Genomic DNA, 23,588 nt, shown 5'->3' on the forward strand with positions numbered 1-23,588 from the left:
CCTACTATGATTTTAGGTCTCCATAAATACGTATGAAACATGGCATTTATACATTTGTCATCCATTTGTCAGCTTTTAATTTGACACTGATGCGGTGAGTGCCCAGTGATGTAAGTCAATGTGTTACATTTGCCACTTCGGCACGACAGCAAAAATATGTCTCTCATATCTGTCATGTATTATTATCATTATCTACTAAATAATTGTCTAAGGGTCACTTCCGTCTGTCCTTCTGTCTGTCTGTCTGTCTTTCTTTCTGTCATGGTTATTCATTCGCTGATTGGTCTCGCCAGCTGCCTGTCATGGCTGCCGCGACCAATCAGCGACGGGCACAGTCCGGAAGAAAATGACCGCTCCTTACTCCCCGCAGTCAGTGCCTGTCGCCCGCATACTCCTCTCCGGTCACCGCTAACACAGGGTTAATGCCGGCGGTAACAGACCGCGTTATGCCGCGAGTAACGCACTCCGTTACCGCCGCTATTAACCCTGTGTGTCCCCAACTTTTTACTATTGATGCTGCCTATGCAGCATCAATAGTAAAAAATGTAATGTTAAAAATAATAAAAAATAAAAAAAAAACTGCTCTACTCACCCTCCGTAGCAGCTCGCGCCTGCCGCCATCTTCCATTGCAGGTACCTATGGCAGAAGGACCTGCCATGACGCCACGGTCATGTGACCGCAACGACATCACAGGCCCTGCGCGCCTGCTCTAGAAGGACCTGCCATGACGTCACGGTCATGTGACCGTGATGTCATCACAGGCCCTGCGCTACAAAGACCTGCCATCACGTCCCGGTCATGTGACTGCGACGTCATCACAGGTCCTGCGCTCATACCAACCATGGGACCGGAAGCTGCCGTGGACTACAAGGGCTCCCTCGGAAAGGTAAGTATATGTTTTTTTATTTTTTAACCTGTGACAAACCTGGCTGGGCTATATACTACGTAGCTGTGCAATATACTACGTGACTGGCCAATATACTACGTAGCTGGGCAATATACTACGTGGCTGTGCAATATACTACTTCGCTGGGAAATATACTACGTTACTGGGCAATATACTACATGACTGGGCAATATATTATGTGGCTCTGTGCTGTATACTATTTTGCTGGGCAATATACTACTTCGCTGGGCAATATACTACGTAGCTGGGCAATATACTACGTGCCTGGGCAATATACTACGTGACTGTGCAATATACTACGTGGCTCTGTGCTGCATACTACTTAGCTGGGAAATATACTACGTCGCTGAGCAATATACTATGTGGCTATGCGCTGTATACTATGTCACTGTGCAATATACTACGTGGTTCTGTGCTGTATACTACATCACTGGGCAATATACTACGTCACTGGGCAATATACTACGTGGCTGGGCAATATACTACGTGTCTGGGCAATATACTACGTCACTGGGCAATATACTACACCATTGGGCAATATACTACACCATTGGGCTATATACTACATCATTGGGCAATATACTATGTCAATGGGCAATATACTACATCATTGGGCAATATACTATGTCACTGGGCAATGTACTATGTAGCTATACTACGTCACTGGGCAATATACTGTGTCACTGGGCAATATACTACGTGGCTGGGCAATATACTACATGTCTGGGCAAAATACTACGTGGATGGACAATATACTACATGACTCGGCAATATACTATGTGGCTGGGCAATATACTACGTGACTGGGCAATATACTGCGTGGGCTGTGCAATATACTACGTGGACATGCATATTCTAGAATACCCGATGCGTTAGAATCGGTCCACCATCTAGTTTATTTATATAGCACCATTGAATCCATGGTGCTGTACATGAGAATGACATGACAGACTGATACAGAGGGGCAAGGACCCTGCCCTTGCGGGCTTACATTCTACAATCTACATTCTGTATATATGGAATTCATCTATTAGATGGCTTTATAGATTTTACAATTACATCTATGACATGTACCAAAAATGCATGTAAAAAAAGTATCAAATTGACTCATCAAAAAGGCGGCAAAAACGAATACATTTTACCATGCATTTTTCTTGCCAAGAGAAGCAGATATGATGAAGAAATGTCTGCATAAAATACTTAATTTGTGTGCATACCCTAAAAGGTTGCATAAATTAAGACTAGACAGTTTAAAAACACAACAGGTTTATGAAAAAGCATGAACCATTCTGGTAAGTCTCATGCATTTTATTTAGTCATCAGTCCTAAGTACCTGCCGGTGTATATATATTATTATTATTATTATTATTATACATTTTTATAGCGCCATTTATTCCATGGCGCTTTACATGTAAAAAAGGGGCAAATATAGAATAAAGTACAATAAACATGAGCAAAAAACAAGGCACACACAAGTACAGAAGGAGAGAAGATCCTGCCCGTGAGGGCTCACAGTCTACAGGGGATGGGTGAGGATACACTAGGAGAGGGTTGAGCTGGTTTTGTGGCAGTTCAGTAGACTGAGGATCACTGCAAGTTGTAGGCTTGTAGGAAGAGGTAGGTCTTCAGGTTCTTTTTGAAGGTTTCTATGGTAGGCGAGAGTCTGATGTGTTGGAGTAGAGAGTTCCAGAGTATAGGGGAAGCACGGGAGAAGTCTTGTATGTAGTTGTGGGAAGAAGAGATGAGAGGGGAGTAAAGAAGGAGATCTTGAGAGGATCGAAGGTTGCATGTAGGTAAGTACTGGAAGATCATATCAAAGATGTATGGAGGGGACAGGTTGTGGATGGCTTTGTATGTCATAGTTAAGGTTTTGAACTGGGGCCTCTGGACAATAGGAAGCCAGTGAAGGGCTTAGCATAGGGGAAAAACTGGGGAATAGCAGGGAGAAAAGTGGATTAGTCGGGCAGCAGATTGTAGATTGTATTGGAGTGGTGCCAGAGTGCTAGTGGGGAGGTCAGAGTGTAGGAGGTTGCAGTAGTTGAGGCGGGAGATGATAAGGGCATGCACTAGTGTTTTTGTGGTTTCATGGTCAAGGAATGCACGGATCTGGGAAATATTTTTGAGTTTGAGTCAGTTGGAGGATGCAAGGGCTTGGATATGTGGCTTGAAAGAGAGGGCAAAGTTAAGGATCACCCCGAGGCACCGAGCAGGAGTGACTGTGGAAAGTGAGCAGCCATTGACATTGATGGATAGGTCTGGTGGAGGGGTAGAGTAAGATGGGGGAAAGATGATGAATTCTGTTTTGTCCAAGTTCAGTTTTAGAAAGCGAGCAGAAAAGAAGGCTGAAATAGGAGACAGACATAGTGGGATTTTGGTCAGTAAGCCTACTGAGATCTCATCTCTCCAGATCTTGGTCCCGAGATCACCATCTGTGCATTCGCCGCCCCGGTGGCGGCCATATTCACAGAGACCACCGCACATGGAACCATGGAAGTACCAGGGCTCTGGCCTGTCGCAAAATGTTGGCAGAGCCCCGACAGCGCTGGACACCCACACAGCACCGTTGAGCACCGGAGACACCCGCAGCACTGCTGGGCACCAGAGACACCCGCAGCACCGGCCAGCAATCGCCGGGCACCCGGAGACACCCAGCAGCAGCACAAGACCCCCGCAGCAGCGCAATGCACTTTGGAGCCCCCCTCATCCCTGCCTGTGGCCTGCACATCACCCCACTTCTGCCTCCTCCAGCAGCGACCCTGGGACCCCACTTCACCGCAGCCAACACCTCCGGTAAGCAATAAGATGCAAGGATTATAAGAAGCACATCCATTTTATTAAAAAATATTTTTTTCTTATTTTTCTCCTCAAAATTTGGGGTGCGTTTTATTATTCGGAACATCTTATAATCCGAAAAATACGGTAAATATTTTTTGTATTTTATCAGTATAATTTCCTTTTTTTAGTGATTTTTTCTATTATAGAACAACTACACGACTGTCATTCAATCCAAAAGTTAAGAAATCTGAATATTTATGAAAGTAAAAGTAAATGTTTTCTTTGGAGAATAAGTGTGCATAATTATTGAGGAACTATTATTGTCTAGATTTATTATGCAACTAAAAGAAACACTTAAACTTTACCAATTCAATTGTTTTTTTTTCATTTGTTAAAGTGATAACAATAACCAAACAACTTAAAATGTACAAAAATAAATTTCTGGCATTTAACAGTGACCAATATGGCCACCCTTCTTTTCAATAACAGTCATAAGCTGGATCAGGTGAGGAAGGGGGCATGTCCTTATTCTTTCATCTTTAAGGCCTTTACTTTCAGCCAAGCAGTGGAGTACTTTGATGCATGATATGAGGCATTGTCCTGCATAAAAAATAAAGGTTTTCCTGAAAGATGTAGACTCTTTCCTGTTTCAATGCTTAACAAAAGTTTCTTCAAAATGCTAGCAGTAGGTGTTAGGAGTCGAGTTTCCTCTGCTGCACAGGGGGAATCTCGATCCGTGTCTGCTGCGGTCTCCCATTCTGCTTCGGCCGCAGTGGGCTCTGCTCAGCGGAGGCGTCGCTACCAGCGTCTCGCTGGGACTGATTCTGTGCAGAGGGTTACTGCTGCCTTTTCTGGCTCTCCTGTTGTACCCTGCATTGACCTGCGGCGAGCGAGCTTCTCTGGGACTAAGTCCTTATTTGCACACACTGAGCATGCCCAGGGCAAGATCTCCCGTTGGAGATCGAGGGTCACATGCTCAGGTACTGCAGCACATCCCATTGGTCCTCCTGGCAGGTCCTGAAAGGGCAAAACTTCTGTAGCAGCTTCCTGTGCTGCAACTATATAAACTGCGCATGACCGCACGGCCATGCGCTAGTATTGTCTTGATAATGTGTGTGTGTAGATGGATGTATGTCGATGGATGAAAGCTCCTAAGTATCCCTCCCTAGTGTTGTTGACTGCTCGCGGATGATGGTAGCTATCTAGCGCCCGACTAGCCATCTGCACGTAACACACATCACAGCGTCCAGTTGCTGTGTCCGCCAGTACGGCGCCGTGCGCTTCCTCTGCGCTTTCCTTACCCAAGCCTGGGTGGTTAGTGGCGTCCGTCAGCGCGGCACCGCACGCACTCTCGTGCCTTTATATTCTATTTATTAGTTTCCTTACACACCCAGTTGCGGTGTTGTGCCAGCAAGTGTCTAATCGGACTTCAATCCTGAGTAGGGGTTGAGTTCGCTTACTTCTTGCTCGCACTCTATGTGCGGTACTGCGGTCCTGTGACGCAACAGGATCGCTTCCTTCACGCAGGGTGAAGTTAACCCATGTGTGTATTCTTAGTACCGCCATATAGTCCGTCTTACTAGCAGCAGGGTCTTTACCTGCACGGTGGACCTCGGACTGCGAACGCACCTAGTTTCATATCATCTATACTTGGTGCGTTCCGCCGGTCCTTAACAGTAGGTTTGGGAGTTGATTGTGAGTTCATCTTCAACTCAAAAAGGTCCAATTAGCTCATCTTTGATGATATCAGCCCATAGCAGTACCCTACCTCCACCTTGCTAGAGTCTGAGTTGAAGTAGAGGTCTGTCAGATCCATTAATGATGCAGCCACAGGCCCATCATCTGGTCTGTCAAGACTATCTCTCATCTTATCAGTTCATAAAAGTTTTGAAAAATTTGTTTTCAGATATTTCTTGGCCCAGTCTTAACCTTTCAACTTCTGTGTTTTGTGGTCGAGTTTCAGACTGCCTTACCTTAGCCATGTCTCTGGGGGCTCCAACAAGCTTGGATTTCTGAAATATGACAGCAGTGAAGTCAAGCGCACATGCACTCTCTATGATAGAGTCACTGTTAGACATCTCTGGTAGTGGCTTATTTCTTAGGGTGTAAGATGCCCAAGAGAGTTTTACATGGGCGAGTTTCGGTCCCCTCTTGCTCTGGCATCCTACAGATAAGGTGTGTACCAGCCCTGATGTGCTGCTAAGTATGTGGTGCTTTCCATTTACTACTGGCCTGCAGGCCTGAAGTGACTCCAGGAATCCATCCTCTGGAACCAGGGCAGCAATTAATCCTTTGTGAAAGGCAGCCTGTACATTATTTACAAGCAGATGCAAAAGATAAAGCCCAATGGGTTGTCATCTTTCCCACAGGAATAGTGCCCAACTTCAGCCTTGGGAAAATAGAGAAAGGGTTGACTACTGTCAATATTTTCTGAAACTATTAGGACGGAGTGCAATACCTAGTCTGTGCAACAATGAACCACAAAAAGGGGAGAGAAGAAAGACTAGACTAATGATGGTATGAACATCCACATAATAAAATTTAAGAAAACCTTTATTTCATCTTCAGCACAATAAATTTAAAAACATTTAAAATACAGCACGCAACCTAATAACCATCATCCCCACAAAGACGGACTAAATGGACCTAAAGATGAAGGCCATACATGCAAAGAAAAACACAAATATGATTAACCATGCCCATAACATATGCAAAATACACCATCACAATCATAAATTGTACCATGTCAATCATGGAATATTGGATGAGCTGAATGATTTGTGGAGAACGAGGAATATGCATACACATACAGTATGTGTCCCTAGACAGAACCAGACCTAGGTTGATCCATAAGATAAACTCATATAACTGCCAAAAAAAGGGATATATATTCACTAGGACTGGACCTATAGGCAGGATTTAATGATAGCCTTAAAGAGTCTCCTAGTTTCCTAGTTTGACCCAAAGAAAGGGGAAATTCTTAGTATATAGCCTGGTATCTGAAACAGGGTCCTGCAAAAAAAGGGGCACTATAAGAGCTTAAATAGCTATAAGATTCCAAGTATAGTCACCACATAGTCATCACATCACTTGCTCTGCACAAGCAAAGGGGGGCCATAAGTGGAGCCGAATGGATAAAATGTCCTGATGGAAAAGAAAGGGGGGTGAGGAGAGAGCCCCACGCGTATTGCTGCTGAAGGAGCAGCTTCGTCAGAGGAAGTAAGTCCAAGGGGAAGTAAACTGGTTTATATACACATATTAGACACATACCGGTATGTGGACACTGTCCGGATAGGTGGATGCAAGGCCCGGCCACCAGGAACTGATGAGCACACAAAGGCACGACCTCTGGAGCCAGACGTTGATGCCATTGTTATGGTAACCATCGCGCATGCGTATCCGTCACCATCGGTCATGACGTGGACATGACGTGTATCACGCATGCCCAGTGTCATCGTGAAAAAAAAAAAAGAAGAAGAAGCAGAGTAAAGCGCCTGCGCTGGTACCAGCTACTAGCAGATCCAAAGATGCGGGATCTGCCAGCATATTTGTTATTGAGCGTGCATGGCCAGGGTCATCAAAAAGAACCTATGGGGATCACATAAAACATACCTATGTCTCCCAAAGATGGCAAACTGAGAAAGTACAGGTGGACGTACATTCAATCCAAAGCACTGTATGGCTCAAAATTGGTACCTGTCTATAAACAGTGGGAAGATTGAGGCCATAACAGTGAACACATAATGTAAATAAAAGATATGCAATAGAGTGGTCAAAGTGTCATAATTAAATTTATTTTAATTTAAATTCCAATACGTTTAAATTTTATAGACACTTTCTGTACCAAACACATGGTGAGAAAATACACATAAGACTGAGTAAGGCACGGGGGGTGGACTCAGGGGGCATCTAAATGAAAAACCTAATAAACCATGATTTATCCTGCTGATACGCATGGGTTCTCAAAGATGAAGTACTCATATGATAGAAACATATGGTCCAATCCATGTGTTTACAGGTATCATGATGATGGTAGTTGGACTATGTGGAGAATAATTTATAAGAAACCGGCATGCTCTAAAGTTGATGGAGACAAAGACCAATCATAAAGGGCAAGTGAGCACAACAGTCCATCAAAATGGCAAAAGCCCAGTACAGATCATATGGAAACTAACTCTACAGTATCTCAATGATAGATATGACCAAGACAAGAGGTTTTTATATACTGTATTCCGGACTCTAACAAGGCCAAGAGATCACTCCACATTATCCTTTCATGAAACATGAAGCCCTATCCTAGTTAGACCCAAACCAACAAAATATAGCAAGTAAGTAAATAACCTGACAGTAGTCCTGAGTTAATATCTTCAGATGGATGTAATAGCCTGCCAATAATTCAAGTGGATGGGAGGGGAGTAGTGATGAGCGAATATAATCGTTACTCAAGATTTCCCGAGCACGCTCGGGTGTCCGAGTATTTTTTAGTGCTCAGAGATTTAGTTTTCCTCACCTCAGCTGAATGATTTACATCTGTTAGCCAGCTTAATTACATGTGGGGATTCCCTAACTACCAGGCAACCCCCACATGTACTTATGCTGGCTCACAGATGTAAATCATTCAGCTGCGGCGAAGAAAACTAAATCTCCAAGCACTAAAGAATACTCGGAGGACACCAGAGCGTGCTTGGGAAATCTCGAGTAATGAGTATATGCCCTCATCACTAGAGAGGGGTTATTTTCAACACTCTAATATGGCCAAGATATCACTCCATGTTATCCTCCCCGTTATCTCTTCATACTGCATGGAACCCTATTCAAGTTGAACCAAGCCCAACAAAATACGGCAAGTAACTAAGTAACCTGTTAATAATCCTGAATTTATACCTTCAGCTGAATATGGTAGCCCGCCAGCAGTTCAAGTGTCCTGAATTAATATCTTTCGATGAATGTAGTAGTACGCCAGTAGTTCAAGTTGATGGATGTAATGTGCTGCTGCAGTGTAGTATAGTGCAATCTCCACCAGGGGGTGCTGGTTAAGGAAAAGAGGTTGTACACACAGTGCAGCAATACTGAACAACAACACAGGTGTCACAGGTAATGAAAGAGAAGTCAGACAAGCCAAGGTCATACACAGAGAGATCAGCGCAGTACACAGGGGGAGTCAGAGGAAAGGTCAGGGACAAACAAGAAGTCAGAGCCTACCGGGAACGTGGTAACCAAAACATGAGATGTAAGACGAAGTCGGGATACAAGCCAGAGGTCAGAACAAGTCATAAACAGGTAGAGGCAGTCAGAGGCAAAAAGGAACACTAGTACAAGTGAACAGGTCAGGTGCTCAAGCTGTGCAGCATGAACTATAGCTGACACTGGCCCACAGGCTGCAGTGGACTCAAATAGCTCAGCCAGCTTCAAAGTAAGGCAGAAGAGCCCCTAATTTATGGGACATTCTGACTAGGAGCCATTCTTCAAGACCAACTACCAGACTCAATTGGGGTATTCTCAGGGGGTAATTCCCCTGCAGAGATTGCAATGTTTGCCCCTTTGTGTCTCTGACACAGGATACATTTTTGAACCAACCAATCTCCAAATTCATGCACTTAAAGCTTATATTAATTGTAAATCTAGAGACGTGATTTACGCAATCATTTGCCATGCAATAAGATATATGTGGGGCAAACATTCCAAGAGCTTAGGAGGAGGGCTCAAGAACATATATCCACGATACATCTGGCAGCTACTGATCAAGAGAAGGGCAAGACGCTCACGCCTATAGCTGGTAATTTTCTGCCGCTACATAGGGGTTCTCCTAGGAACCTAAAAATTGTTGGGTTACGACAAGTTACTTCAAATGGTAGGGGTGGCAGCCTACACAAACTATTGTTACAAATAGAATCCCGGTGGATCTATGCATTAAACTCAATGGCACCAATGGGACCTAACGAAGAACTCCTCTTTTTGGGCTTTTTGGGATGAATAAACTTGGAATCTTGCTCCATTGTTTATATTTGTATTTTCTTTCCCCTTGCAATAGGATAGATGGGTGATATTCCATCACACATCTATGCCATCAAGTCTGGAGGTGGCCCTTGTGGGTTCTATATGGTTGCCATCCTGTCTGCTGGATTGGATACTTCAGGATATGAGACCTTAGGAGTTGCACGGACCACTCAGATTGGATGAATTTAAACAATCGGTTGGTGGTGCACATGTTGATGGGAATTAGAAGCACTTCAATCAATGAGATCTAATTGGCTGATCTGTATTGGGCACAAGCATCCCTTATTTTACATTATGTGTCCACTGTCATGATCCAGTTCTGAGTTTGTGTTCAGCTGTCTTGTCTCTGGACTGGTCATGTGGGAGTTAATCCCCTCTGGCTGTGAGTAATGGCCTCTCAGTTGTAACTGCAGCCGTCTGGGCATCCATTTTCAGTATCGACCAATGTTTAAACAAAATAGACCTTACCTGATGCCAACTGTTAAAATCAGTAATGAACCTAATCTGGGAATCTTGATTGTGTCTCCTTGATGACAAGACTGATGCTTGGTCCTGTTGCCTGGCACGTTGGAAAGGCATAGATATCACTCGCTTTGGATACCCTCTTTGTCGGAAACTATTAGTTAGATGATGGCCTGCGTTAAAAAATCCTGGTCACGGGTACAATTGTGTCTGATGCGTAGGAATTGACCTATGGGTACACCCACCTTCATATGCATTGGGTGGAAACTGTTGAATTCCAGCAGTGAATTAGTTGCAGTTGGTTTACATAAAAGATTGGTGACCAGACAATGATCTTCGACCTCAATCCTCAAGTCCAGGAATGTGGCAGAGATGTTGGAAATAGAGTGTGTGAGGAAAATGTTGTAGGAGTTGATGTTGAGAAAACTGTATACAATAACCTTCAGTACCCATCCATACAAAAAATATGTCATCGATGTAACGATTCCAGTGACAAACCTGGTCTTGGAAAGTTTTGGATGGGTTCACAACATTCTCCTCCCACCAGCCTAAGAAGATGTTAGCGCCCATCATCATTTTGAATACTTGAGAAAAAATTTCCTATCAAAAAGAAAAAAATTATGATATAAGAAAAACTTAAGGAGCTCAAGAAGGAAGGAATCATGTTGACGGTCCGTATGGGTGGCTTTATCCAAGAAAAAAGTGACAGCCTCAATCCCATCATTATGACTGATATTAGAGTAGAGTGACTCTACGTCGCATGTCACTAAATAAAATTTGGCTGGTAGGGAAATTTGTTGACAAATATCAATAAAATGGGTAGAGTCTCTAGTTAATGAGGGCAAAGAAAGCACTATAGGCTGTAAAAAGAAGTCAAGATAATCACTTGCCCTTTCACATAGACTCCCTATGCTGGAAATGATTGGCCGACCAGGGGGTCTTTTGTCATCTTTATGCACTTTTGGCAACATATAAATTGTTGCAATGACAGAACTATCCACCCACATGCATTTCTTCTCACTACTGGTAATAATCCCATATTGGTGGGCACTGCACAATAGTGCTTGGAATTTAGAGAGGAGTATCTGTGTCGGGTCTGAGTGAAGTTTTTGATAAAAACGGGAGTTATTTAACTGCCTGTTTGCCTCTTCCAGATATAAATGGATAGGCCACAAGACGACATTGCCCCCTTTGTCAGCCTCCTTAATTATAATTTCCTTCTTATTCCTGAGATCTACCAAAGCTCGTTTCTCTGCCGAAGTGAAGTTAGGTGAGGTACCCACCAGAAGGGACATAAAAGAAATGTCCCGTTTGACCAGCTCAAAGAATATTTTTATCTCAGGTACCAGTGAAAAAGAGGGGGCCCTTGAGGATTTATTTTTATATAGAAATCTCCTATTTGAGGTGGACTCATTTTCTTCCAATAGTTCCAACAAATCCTGAAAGGCCTGGCATTCATCCAAAGGAATGGACTGTATCAAGTCAGGTCTCTAGTAAATCACCTGGAAAGTGAGGTTCCTGCATAAAAGGTAAAGATCCTTAAAATGTATCAATTCTTTTTGTAGGCACAAAGGTCAGGCCTCTTTGTAATGTAGACAGCTCCGCAGATGACAATGTATGCCCCGAAAGATTAATCACCTGTAGCCTTGGTAATCAGTAAAGGTGGCATATCTCTCTCAATGGCTTTCCTAGCCCTAGGGATTCTTCCTCACCTCTAACAATATATACAGATTGCAATACCTTCAGCCCCATGCAGTTTTAGTCCTTGCTTCCCTGTAGATTCACAAGATAAGTGTGCCTTTGGCCCCCCAACGTCCATTTCAAAGGTTGCCCCAGGCCATTAGATGGAATCACACAGAAGGGTATTTGTGGCAATCCACTGCCCTGAGTATTAGGCTCATGCTGTCCCTAGCAGCCTAAGACCTGCTATGTTATTCACTGCTGCCATCACACAGACTGACTGTCACTTCCTGCTCTTGCCACTAACACCCAGTTCCTCCTCCCAAACTGGGCTAGCCACTACAGTTAACCCTGTCCCAGCTAACTGCAGCCCAGTGGGTATAATACCTTTATCACATACATAGGGATCAAGTACATTTAACTATTGAGTATCGGGGAACAATCCATCCAGTTCCCACCACTGTTACAAGAAAACAAAAAGAGCTGCAGTCTGAAATCAGACACTCCAGATCCTTATGTCTCCTGTTGTGAATTCTGTGGCAGAGCTCCCTCCTGTGGTCACAAGTGGTACTTTGGCTGATTCTCTCTGGGAGCTTCCGTTTGTGGAGGAAACTGGTACTGCTGCTTCTGAGTTTCCTTCCTCAGGTGATCTGGTGAGGTCGTTAGGTGCTTCTCTACTTAACCCCACCTAATGCTTTGATTCATGCTTCCTGTCAATGTTCCAGTGTTGGACTTGTGTTTCTCTGGATCATTCCTCTGGCCTGCTGCTCTGCATAGCTAAGTGCTTCTTTGCTATTTGTTGCTATTTTTTCTGTCCAGCTTGTCTATTTGTTTTGCTGGAAGCTCTGGGACGCAAAGGGTGTACCTCCGTGCCGTTAGTTCGGTACGGAGGGTCTTTTTGCCCCTTTGCGTGGTTTTCTTTAGGGCTTTGTGTAGACCGCAAAGTTATCTTTCCTATCCTCGTTCTGTCTAGAATATCGGGCCTCACTTTGCTGAATCTATTTCATCCCTACGTTTGTCTTTTCATCTTACTCACAGTCATTATATGTGGGGGGCTGCCTTTTCCTTTGGGGTATTTCTCTGAGGCAAGGTAGGCTTATTTTTTCTATCTTCAGTCTAGTTAGTTTCTCAGGCCGTGCCGAGTTGCATAGGTAGCGTTAGGCTGCCTCTAGTTGTGTTTGGAGAGGATCAGGGATTGCGGTCTGCAGAGTTCCCACGTCTCAGAGCTCGTTCTATTATTTTGGGTTATTGTCAGATCACTGTATGTGCTCTGACCTCCATGTCCATTGTGATACTGAATTGCCTTTCATAACAGTACAGGAAGCCAAATGTACTAATGATTCTCAATAGAGGGAAAAAAGAAGTTCTGAGACCATTTTTTTTTCTTTGCACTGTGTTTTGCCTTTTTTTTCCCCTAGACATTTGGGTGGTTCAGTACACAGGTGCAGCGATGGACATTAGAAGTCTGTCTTCATTTGTGGATCAGCTCTCGGCAAGAGTACAAAAGATTCAAGACACTATTGATCAGAAATCTATGTTAGAACCAAGAATTCCTATTCCTGATTTGTTTTTTGGAGATAGAACTAAGTTTCTGAGTTTCAAAAATAATTGTAAGTTATTTCTGGCCTTGAAACCTCGTTCCTCTGGTGATCCAGTTCAACAGGTTTTGATTATTATTTCTTTTTTGCGCGGCGACCCTCAGGACTGGGCATTTTCTCTTGCGCCAGAAGATCCTGCATTAAGTAATATCAATGCGTTTTTCCTGGCGCTCGGATTGCTGTACGATGAGCCTAATTCAGTGGATCAGGCAGAAAAGAATTTGCTGGCTCTTTGTCAGGCTCAGGATGAGATAGAGGTATATTGCCAGAAATTTAGAAAATGGTCAGTGCTCACTCAATGGAATGAATCTGCGCTGGCAGCTATGTTCAGAAAGGGTCTCTCTGAAGCCCTTAAGGATGTCATGGTGGGATTTCCTATGCCTGCTGGTTTGAATGAGTCTATGTCTTTGGCTATTCAGATCGGTCGACGCTTGCGTGAGCGTAAATCTGTGCACCATTTGGCGGTATTACCTGAGCTTAAACCTGAGCCTATGCAGTGCGATAGGACTTTGAGCAGAGTTGAACGGCAAGAACACAGACGTCTGAATGGGCTGTGTTTCTACTGTGGTGATTCCACTCATGCTATCTCTGATTGTCCTAAGCGCACTAAGCGGTTCGCTAGGTCTGCCACCATTGGTACGGTACAGTCAAAATTTCTTCTGTCCGTTACCTTGATCTGCTCTTTGTCATCATATTCTGTCATGGCGTTTGTGGATTCAGGCGCTGCCCTGAATTTGATGGACTTGGAATATGCTAAGCGTTGTGGGTTTTTCTTGGAGCCCTTGCAGTGTCCTATTCCATTGAGAGGTATTGATGCTACGCCTTTGGCCAAGAATAAGCCTCAATACTGGACCCAGCTGACCATGTGCATGGCTCCTGCACATCAGGAGGATATTCGCTTTCTGGTGTTGCATAATCTGCATGATGTGGTCGTGTTGGGGTTGCCATGGCTACAAGCCCATAATCCAGTATTGGATTGGAAATCCATGTCGGTGTCCAGCTGGGGTTGTCAGGGGGTACATGGTGATGTTCCATTTTTGTCAATTTCGTCATCCACCCCTTCTGAGGTTCCAGAGTTCTTGTCTGATTACCGGGATGTATTTGATGAGCCCAAGTCCGATGCCCTACCTCCGCATAGGGATTGTGATTGTGCTATCAATTTGATTCCTGGTGGTAAATTCCCAAAAGGTCGACTGTTTAATTTATCCATGCCTGAGCACACCGCTATGTGCAGTTATGTGAAGGAATCCCTGGAGAAGGGGCATATTCGCCCGTCATCGTCGCCATTAGGAGCAGGGTTCTTTTTTGTAGCCAAAAGGGAAGGTTCGCTGAGACCTTGTATAGATTATCGCCTTCTTAATAAGATCACTGTTAAATTTCAGTACCCCTTGCCTTTGTTATCTGATTTGTTTGCTCGGATTAAGGGGGCTAGTTGGTTCACCAAGATTGATCTTCGTGGTGCGTATAATCTGGTGCGAATCAGGCGAGGCGATGAATGGAAAACTGCATTTAATACGCCCGAGGGTCATTTTGAGTATCTAGTGATGCCATTCGTACTGACCAATGCTCCATCAGTGTTTCAGTCCTTTATGCATGACATCTTCCGAGAGTACCTGGATAAATTCCTGATTGTGTACTTGGATAACATTTTGATCTTCTCGGATGATTGGGAGTCTCATGTGAAACAGGTCAGAACGGTTTTTCAGGTCCTGCGTGCTAATTCTTTGTTTGTGAAGGGATCAAAGTGTCTCTTTGGTGTGCAGGTTTCATTTTTGGGGTTCATCTTTTCCCCTTCTACTATCGAGATGGATCCTGTTAAGGTCCAAGCCATCCATGATTGGACTCAGCCGACATCTCTGAAAAGTCTGCAAAAGTTCCTGGGCTTTGCTAATTTTTATCGTCGCTTCATCTGCAATTTTTCTAGTATTGCCAAACCATTGACCGATTTGACTAAGAAGGGTGCTGATTTGGTCAATTGGTCTTCTGCTGCTGTGGAAGCTTTTCAAGAGTTGAAGCGTCGTTTTTCTTCTGCCCCTGTGTTGTGTCAACCTGATGTTTCTCTTCCGTTTCAGGTCGAGGTTGATGCTTCTGAGATTGGAGCAGGGGCTGTTTTGTCGCAGAGAGGTTCTGATTGTTCAGTGATGAAACCATGCGCTTTTTTTTCCAGGAAGTTTTCGCCTGCTGAGCGGAATTATGATGTGGGCAACCGAGAGTTGCTGGCCATGAAGTGGGCATTCGAGGAGTGGCGTCATTGGCTTGAAGGAGCTAAGCATCGCGTGGTGGTATTGACTGATCATAAGAACCTGACTTATCTCAAGTCTGCTAAGCGTTTGAATCCTAGACAGGCTCGTTGGTCGCTGTTTTTCACCCGTCTTGACTTTGTGATTTCGTACCTTCCGGGCTCTAAAAATGTGAAGGCCGATGCTCTGTCTAGGAGTTTTGTGCCCGACTCTCTGGGTTTATCTGAGCCGGCGGGTATCCTCAAGGAAGGAGTAATTGTGTCTGCCATCTCCCCTGATTTGCGGCGGGTGCTGCAAAAATTTCAGGCTAATAAACCTGATCATTGTCCAGCGGAGAAACTGTTTGTCCCGGATAGGTGGACAAATAAAGTGATCTCTGAGGTTCATTGTTCGGTGTTGGCTGGTCATCCTGGAATCTTTGGTACCAGAGAGTTAGTGGCTAGATCCTTTTGGTGGCCATCTCTGTCGCTGGATGTGCGTTCTTTTGTGCAGTCCTGTGGGATTTGTGCTCGGGCTAAGCCCTGCTGTTCTCGTGCCAGTGGGTTGCTTTTGCCCTTGCCGGTCCCGAAGAGACCTTGGACACATATCTCTATGGATTTTATTTCAGATCTACCCGTCTCTCAAAAGATGTCAGTCATTTGGGTGGTCTGTGATCGCTTTTCTAAGATGGTCCATCTGGTACCCTTGTCCAAGTTGCCTTCCTCCTCTGATTTGGTGCCATTGTTCTTCCAGCATGTGGTTCGTTTGCATGGCATTCCAGAGAATATCGTTTCTGAGAGAGGTTCCCAGTTTGTTTCGAGGTTTTGGCGAGCCTTTTGTGGTAGGATGGGCATTGACTTGTCTTTTTCCTCGGCTTTTCATCCTCAGACTAATGGCCAGACCGAACGAACCAATCAGACCTTGGAAACCTATCTGAGATGCTTTGTTTCTGCCGATCAGGATGACTGGGTGTCCTTTTTGCCTTTGGCTGAGTTCGCCCTTAATAATCGGGCCAGCTCGGCTACCTTGGTTTCGCCATTTTTCTGCAATTCTGGGTTCCATCCTTGTTTCTCTTCAGGACAGGTTGAGTCTTCGGACTGTCCTGGTGTGGATACTGTGGTGGACAGGTTGCAGCAGATTTGGACTCATGTAGTGGACAATTTGACCTTGTCCCAGGAGAAGGCTCAACGTTTCGCTAATCGCAGACGCCGTGTGGGTCCCCGACTTCGTGTTGGGGATCTGTTTGGTTATCTTCTCGTCATATTCCTATGAAGGTTTCCTCTCCGAAGTTTAAACCTCGTTTCATTGGTCCTTATAGGATTTCTGAGGTTATTAATCCTGTGTCTTTTCGTCTGACCCTCCCAGATTCTTTTTTCATACATAACGTCTTCCATAGGTCATTGTTGCGGAGATACGTGGCACCTATGGTTCCATCTGTTGACCCTCCTGCCCCGGTTTTGGTGGTGGGGAATTGGAGTATATTGTGGAGAAGATTTTGGATTCTCGTGTTTCAAGACGGAAACTCCAGTATCTGGTTAAATGGAAGGGTTATGCTCAGGAGGATAATTCCTGGGTTTTTGCCTCTGATGTCCATGCTCCCGATCTTGTTCGTGCCTTTCATGTGGCTCATCCTGGTCGGCCTGGGGGCTCTGGTGAGGGTTCGGTGACCCCTCCTCAAGGGGGGGGTACTGTTGTGAATTCTGTGGCAGAGCTCCCTCCTGTGGTCACAAGTGGTACTTCGGCTGATTCTCTCTGGGAGCTTCCGTTTGTGGAGGAAACTGGTACTGCTGCTTCTGAGTTTCCTTCCTCAGGTGATCTGGTGAGGTCGTTAGGTGCTTCTCTACTTAACCCCACCTAATGCTTTGATTTATGCTTCCTGTCAATGTTCCAGTGTTGGACTTGTGTTTCTCTGGATCATTCCTGTGGCCTGCTGCTCTGCATAGCTAAGTGCTTCTTTGCTATTTGTTGCTATTTTTTCTGTCCAGCTTGTCAATTTGTTTTGCTGGAAGCTCTGGGACGCAAAGGGTGTACCTCCGTGCCGTTAGTTCGGTACAGAGGGTCTTTTTGCCCCTTTGCGTGGTTTTCTTTAGGGTTTTGTGTAGACCGCAAAGTTATCTTTCCTATCCTCGTTCTGTCTAGAATATCGGGCCTCACTTTGCTGAATCTATTTCATCCCTACGTTTGTCTTTTCATCTTACTCACAGTCATTATATGTGGGGGGCTGCCTTTTCCTTTGGGGTATTTCTCTGAGGCAAGGTAGGCTTATTTTTTCTATCTTCAGGCTAGTTAGTTTGTCAGGCCGTGCCGAGTTGCATAGGTAGCGTTAGGCGCAATCCACGGCTGCCTCTAGTTGTGTTTGGAGAGGATCAGGGATTGCGGTCTGCAGAGTTCCCACGTCTCAGAGCTCGTTCTTTTATTTTGGGTTATTGTCAGATCACTGTATGTGCTCTGACCTCCATGTCCATTGTGATACTGAATTGCCTCGCATAACAGTCTCCCATCAATAATCTGTCAATGGCTCCCATACACATTAGACTGTCATCTGAAGTCATCAATATTGGCGGGTTCGAATGACTTTTGATAATAGTTAAGACTTCCAAACAGATACAATTACGGATATGGGCACTGTAATTCTTACTTCCCAGCACAGTGCATGACAATTTTAAGCTGCTAGAGCAGTATGAGCACCAAGGCACTACATGTACCTAGAAGAACTGGTGCTGTTTTGATGTCATGGGATGGACACACCAAACATTGATTTGATTTATATAAATCACTTTGCATTTTGTTAACTGATAAAAATAAACTATCATCACTTCTATGTTTTAAGGCATTCTTACTTAAGAGCACTTTTTCCATATCTGCTTAAAACTTTTGCATAGTACTGTATGTATACATATATGTATAATTATATTTCCTTTTCTTCCCCAAGCAGATGTTTCCTAAATGAAATGACAATAAGTATGGAAAATGTAAAACAATACTTTGTACAGGTCCAGTGATATCATTACCATTTTAATTACTGCATTAGGTATGGTCATAGTATTTTAAATAGCATTCCAAATGTTTCATTCCTCTGGATTTATTCCAGTGTTTTAAGATTTAAAAACTAAAATCACCCCATCTCTGCCTGGCTTGAGAAATGCTTTACACCCTTCAAGCAGAGGGATTCATTAAAGCCACTCCCTTGAATTGACATATACTTGCTGAGAATGACAGCTCTTGGAGACCTTTCAAAAATAAGAACTGAAGCAACAACAAATATGTGCAGCTCTGAAATGAAGCAGAATATATTACAGTAAGAAGTTCCGAGCTAGCTTCACGTGCTTTCCTGGGTACTAGAGGGCACCAAAATTAATGTTATACCAAAATTCAGCTCATACTGTGGTCACTTGCTTTCAGTTACTAAAGTTTTTGAATAATAGAGCTTACATGTATAATATCAGCTTTTTGCAGTGTAAACTGAGACATTTATATACCTTTTTTAATTGTAAATGGACAAAATACTGTATCGTAAAAATAACAATTTAACAATGGCAAGGAATGAATGAATGAATGAATGAAGGATCAATTTTATCAGAACTTCTTTTAACATGCCCCCCAATGGCATATGTATGTCATAAAAGAGTCCTCCCTCACTGGAATAACCATCCATGCATTACGTGAAACATTACCTTCTATGAATATATTTGTTTGAAAGATTATATTTGTCGGTGCCGCTTAAAGGCAAGTCATGGCTGTGTTTACACCAGGGTTTTGCAAACAAGAAAAAAGAGATGCCACTAGAACAAATTCGCACACCACCAATAACATGTATCAAAAAGGAACAACTTTATTGGAAGCATAGTTAAAAACAATTAAAACCAGTACAATCACCAGCTGCCTACCCCCCATATATACGGCCTGTACATCCCTCACATGCTGCAAATAATACCCCAAGATAATAGCAAATACATATATACGAATCACTATAATAAGCCACTCCGATAGATCCAAATATATATAAACTTAGCGTAATCACCACATGTAAGGAGTAATTATAAACACACCTAAATACTCCCCTCAGTACCCCACTGATGAACAGATACAAACCAAAAATTGGTGCACCATTAGGGAACAAAAAAATGCAGAGAAGAAAGGCGAGTAAGCTCTAGACCGCCTTATAGTAAAGGCCAGTAGCAGAAAGGTCCCAAAGGGAAACGTACCCTAAATGGAGCGGCATGCCGCGCCAACACCTAGAAATCACCTCACCTAAGGAGGGTGAAGGCAGCAGCAAGAGGTAGCAGCCAGGGGTGTAACAGGCCCGGGAGGCAGCTGAACCCAACGCGTATCGCGGCAAAAACAAGCCGCTTCGTCAGGGGAAGTGCTTACCTCCATCAGTTCACTCCTTAAATAATGAACTGCAGTGAGCTCCAGACACCGCCGAGTGCACAGCCGTGGACCGGAAGTCCAGAGACCGGAAACAGAAATCCCAAGTGCCGAACAAGATGCACCTGCGCAAAAGACCAAGTGTGTACAAAGTGGGCAGACGTCTCCGCCCACAGTGGTCAAATGCGCACGCGCCGGTATAATAGCCGTCCGTCCGCATGAGACCTAAGGAGAAAGGAAGTACGCATGCGCCAATAATGAAACTAGTGGCTCCATATGGGACCCATAGCGAGAGACACCACAAAACTCTGGGCAAGGGGTTATCCAAGGAAATGGTAATGGGAACAGTCCCCACAAGAGGCACCCATGAACAAGAAAAGTAAAACCATATCCGGAACCAGCAGGTTGCTAAGGTAACTGTGAATAAATATATAACATTAGCCATAACATATACAGCACAACAATATAACCTGAAAAATAAGTAGATAAACAACAAACAAATAATAATAATGCAACAAAAAAAAAAAAAAAAACAACAAAAACAAGTCCGCTCTTTGTCATGTTGGCTGTTATAGCTCTGATCAGCAACCGGCCGCTCATGAAACCCGATATTCTTGTTCCAGCATCTGCAGGCCTCCCTCCACCTTTTATATCCAGACCTCTAAGAAAATGAACACACAGGATGCCCAGGGGAATCAGTCCAAACCCTGTCCTTAAAGAGATTTATCCCAAAAAACCGGTAAAGAGCAAATCTTCATTAATTCCCTGGGGTGCTGTGGACTTGAGGGAATAAATCCAACGTGCCTCCATTTGTAGTAGTCGCTTATGTAGAGAACCACCTCTGCCCGAGCTCCTTATATGTTCCAGGCCAATAACCTTAATCTTGGCGCAGCTGCCCCCATGATGTAAGAGAAAATGAGAAGCCACCGTGCTGAGAGTCTTGCCTCTTCGGCTGTCCACTGCTGCTGTATTGATTGTAGAAAGATGGCTTTGTATCCTGCGCCGCAATTCTTGTGAAGTCTGGCCTACATAGATACAAGGACATGGACAGATCAAAGCATAAATGACATGGGAGGTTTTGCAGTTTATATAAGTCTTTAATTTATGCTGTACTTGGTCAACGGGGTTACGAAAAACCTCACGTGTGGGGTGCATGAACTGACAAATGCTGCAATCTCCACATGGAAAGGAGCCCCTCAAAATTATACCACGATTGAGTCTCTGTGTTGGTCTCCTATAATGGCTCTGAGTGAGAATATCTTTGAAGTTTGGTGCCCTTCTAGCCGTAATCAACGGTTGGGTACTGATAACCTGAGATGTTTGTGAGTCGGACATCAAAATTCTCCAATGTTTATTAAAAATCCTACTCACCTCAGACCAACGGGTATGATAACCCGTAATGAAACGTGCAACACCCTCCGATTTCCTTTTGTTGACGGCCAATAAAGAATCCTGCGACTGTTGATTTGCCCTCCGAAATGCACGAGAAACACATCTTTTGGGGTAATTCCTAGCTTTAAATCTGATGGTAAGATCCTGAGCCTCTCTCCTAAAGTCCTCATCCAGAGTGCAGTTGCGCCTTGCTCTAAGGAATTGGCCCGTCGGAATACCATCCCTCGTATGCTTAGGGTGAAAACTTTGGTAATCCAAAAATCCATTTGCCGCTGTGGGCTTACGATAGAGGCATGTGGAGAGTGCGCCATCCTGACACCTGATCTCCAAATCTAGAAAATTAACCGAAATAGGAGAAGAGTGGTAAGTCAAAAAAATATTAATGGAGTTGTTATTGAGAAAATCCATAAATTGAAGAAGTTCCTCCGATGACCCGGACCAAATGAAAAAAACGTCATCGATAAAGCGCGACCACTGCCGCACCTTATCCTTGAAGTAATCAGAAACAAAAACAAAAGTAGCTTCCCACCACCCTAAAAAAAGATTAGCAAACGAGGGGGCACAACGCGCCCCCATCGCCACACCAGATGTCTGTAAATAATAAACCCTATCAAATAAGAAAAAGTTGTGCCTCAAAGCAAAATCAAGCAGGTCAACAACAAATGAATCATGTAACCTATCTGAATTTTCCTGCAAATCAAGAAAAAATAAGACCGCCTGCATACCGTCGTCATGATTGATATTTGAGTACATCGACTCAACATCACACGTAACCATAAGGTCCCCTGGATCCAGCCGAATCCCCCTATGCCTACTGATAAAGTGTGAGGAATCCCTTACGTATGATGGAAGTGTAGTCACCAAAGGTTGTAAAAAGATGTCTATGTAAGAACATGCTTTTTCACACAAACTTCCAATGCTCGAGACTATCGGACGACCGGGGGGCTTGATGGTACACTTATGAATTTTGGGTAACATATAAAAAGTTGGCGTCGTGGGTTGATCCACCCAAATAAAATCACGCTCATGTAAATTAATGATACCCAAATCAAAAGTTCTATCCAGAAGTGCTCTGAGCTTGACGGAATAAATCCCTGTTGGATCCGAGGGTAATTTGCGATAAAACCGCACATTATCAAGTTGCCTGTGGGCCTCCTCCACATACATCTGATGAGGCCATAGGATGATATTCCCCCCCTTATCCGCCTCTCTGATAACAAAATCTTTGTTATTCCGCAGGTCATAGAGAGCCTTCCGTTCTTGTTTAGTCAAGTTACCCCCAACATGAGAATAGCTGGATAGTGCCTCAATATCTTGTTTAACCATTTCAAAGAAAATTTTTACAGCCGGCACTGTAGACAGGGGAGGACACATCATGGATCTATTTTTATGTGGAAATCTTAGCCTACCTCCAGAAGAGTCCCCATCTTGCAACAAGTCCAACAGATCCTGGAGAACTCTCTGTTCAGTCTGATCAGGAGCAGATGCAGGGCCTGGTTGATTATGCAGGACCTGTAGAATGATCTTTCTACAAAAGAGAAACAAGTCTTTAATAAGCGTGAATTTGTCCATTTCCTGTGATGGAGAAAAAGTCAAGCCTCTCCTAAGTACTGACGTTTCAATGGAACTAAGCTGGTGTTCAGATAGATTGATAATTTGTAAGGAATCATTCACTGTGGAGTTTATATACTCACGGGCGTCATTGGTGGTCTCAGGGATCATTTGCGATTCTTCTTCCGTTGGTTGTGATACACTGGCCTGTAGCCTCCGTTCCTGGTAATCCGGGTGAAGAGATTTGTGTCTCCCCCGCCCGCGCCTGGTCTTGGCCCTCCTTCTGAGTCGCTTTCCGCGGAAGATAAAAAATCGCTTGATGACTGTCTATCAAGATTTGAGCCATTATGAGATGACTCACTGACATTAACCCTAACATCATGACCCCGCCGCTGATTCCCCCGATGTCTCCATTTGAAAGCCATGTTCTGGTCAAAATCTGATTTGTCCCTCAAAAATTTGGACCTCTTTTTATCCATGATTTCTCGGTCATATTTATCTAGAACCTCTTTTAATTTGATTTTGAAAGGCTGAATCTGTGACACTTCGTCAAATTTACTAAGATCACCTTCCAGGCTCTTGATCTCCGTTTTCACCTGACCTAAGAGGTCCCTATCGTGGGAAACTAACAAATTGAT

Source organism: Ranitomeya imitator, chromosome 1 (assembly GCF_032444005.1).
Source record: "Ranitomeya imitator isolate aRanImi1 chromosome 1, aRanImi1.pri, whole genome shotgun sequence".
In the NCBI taxonomy this organism is placed as follows: domain Eukaryota; kingdom Metazoa; phylum Chordata; class Amphibia; order Anura; family Dendrobatidae; genus Ranitomeya; species Ranitomeya imitator.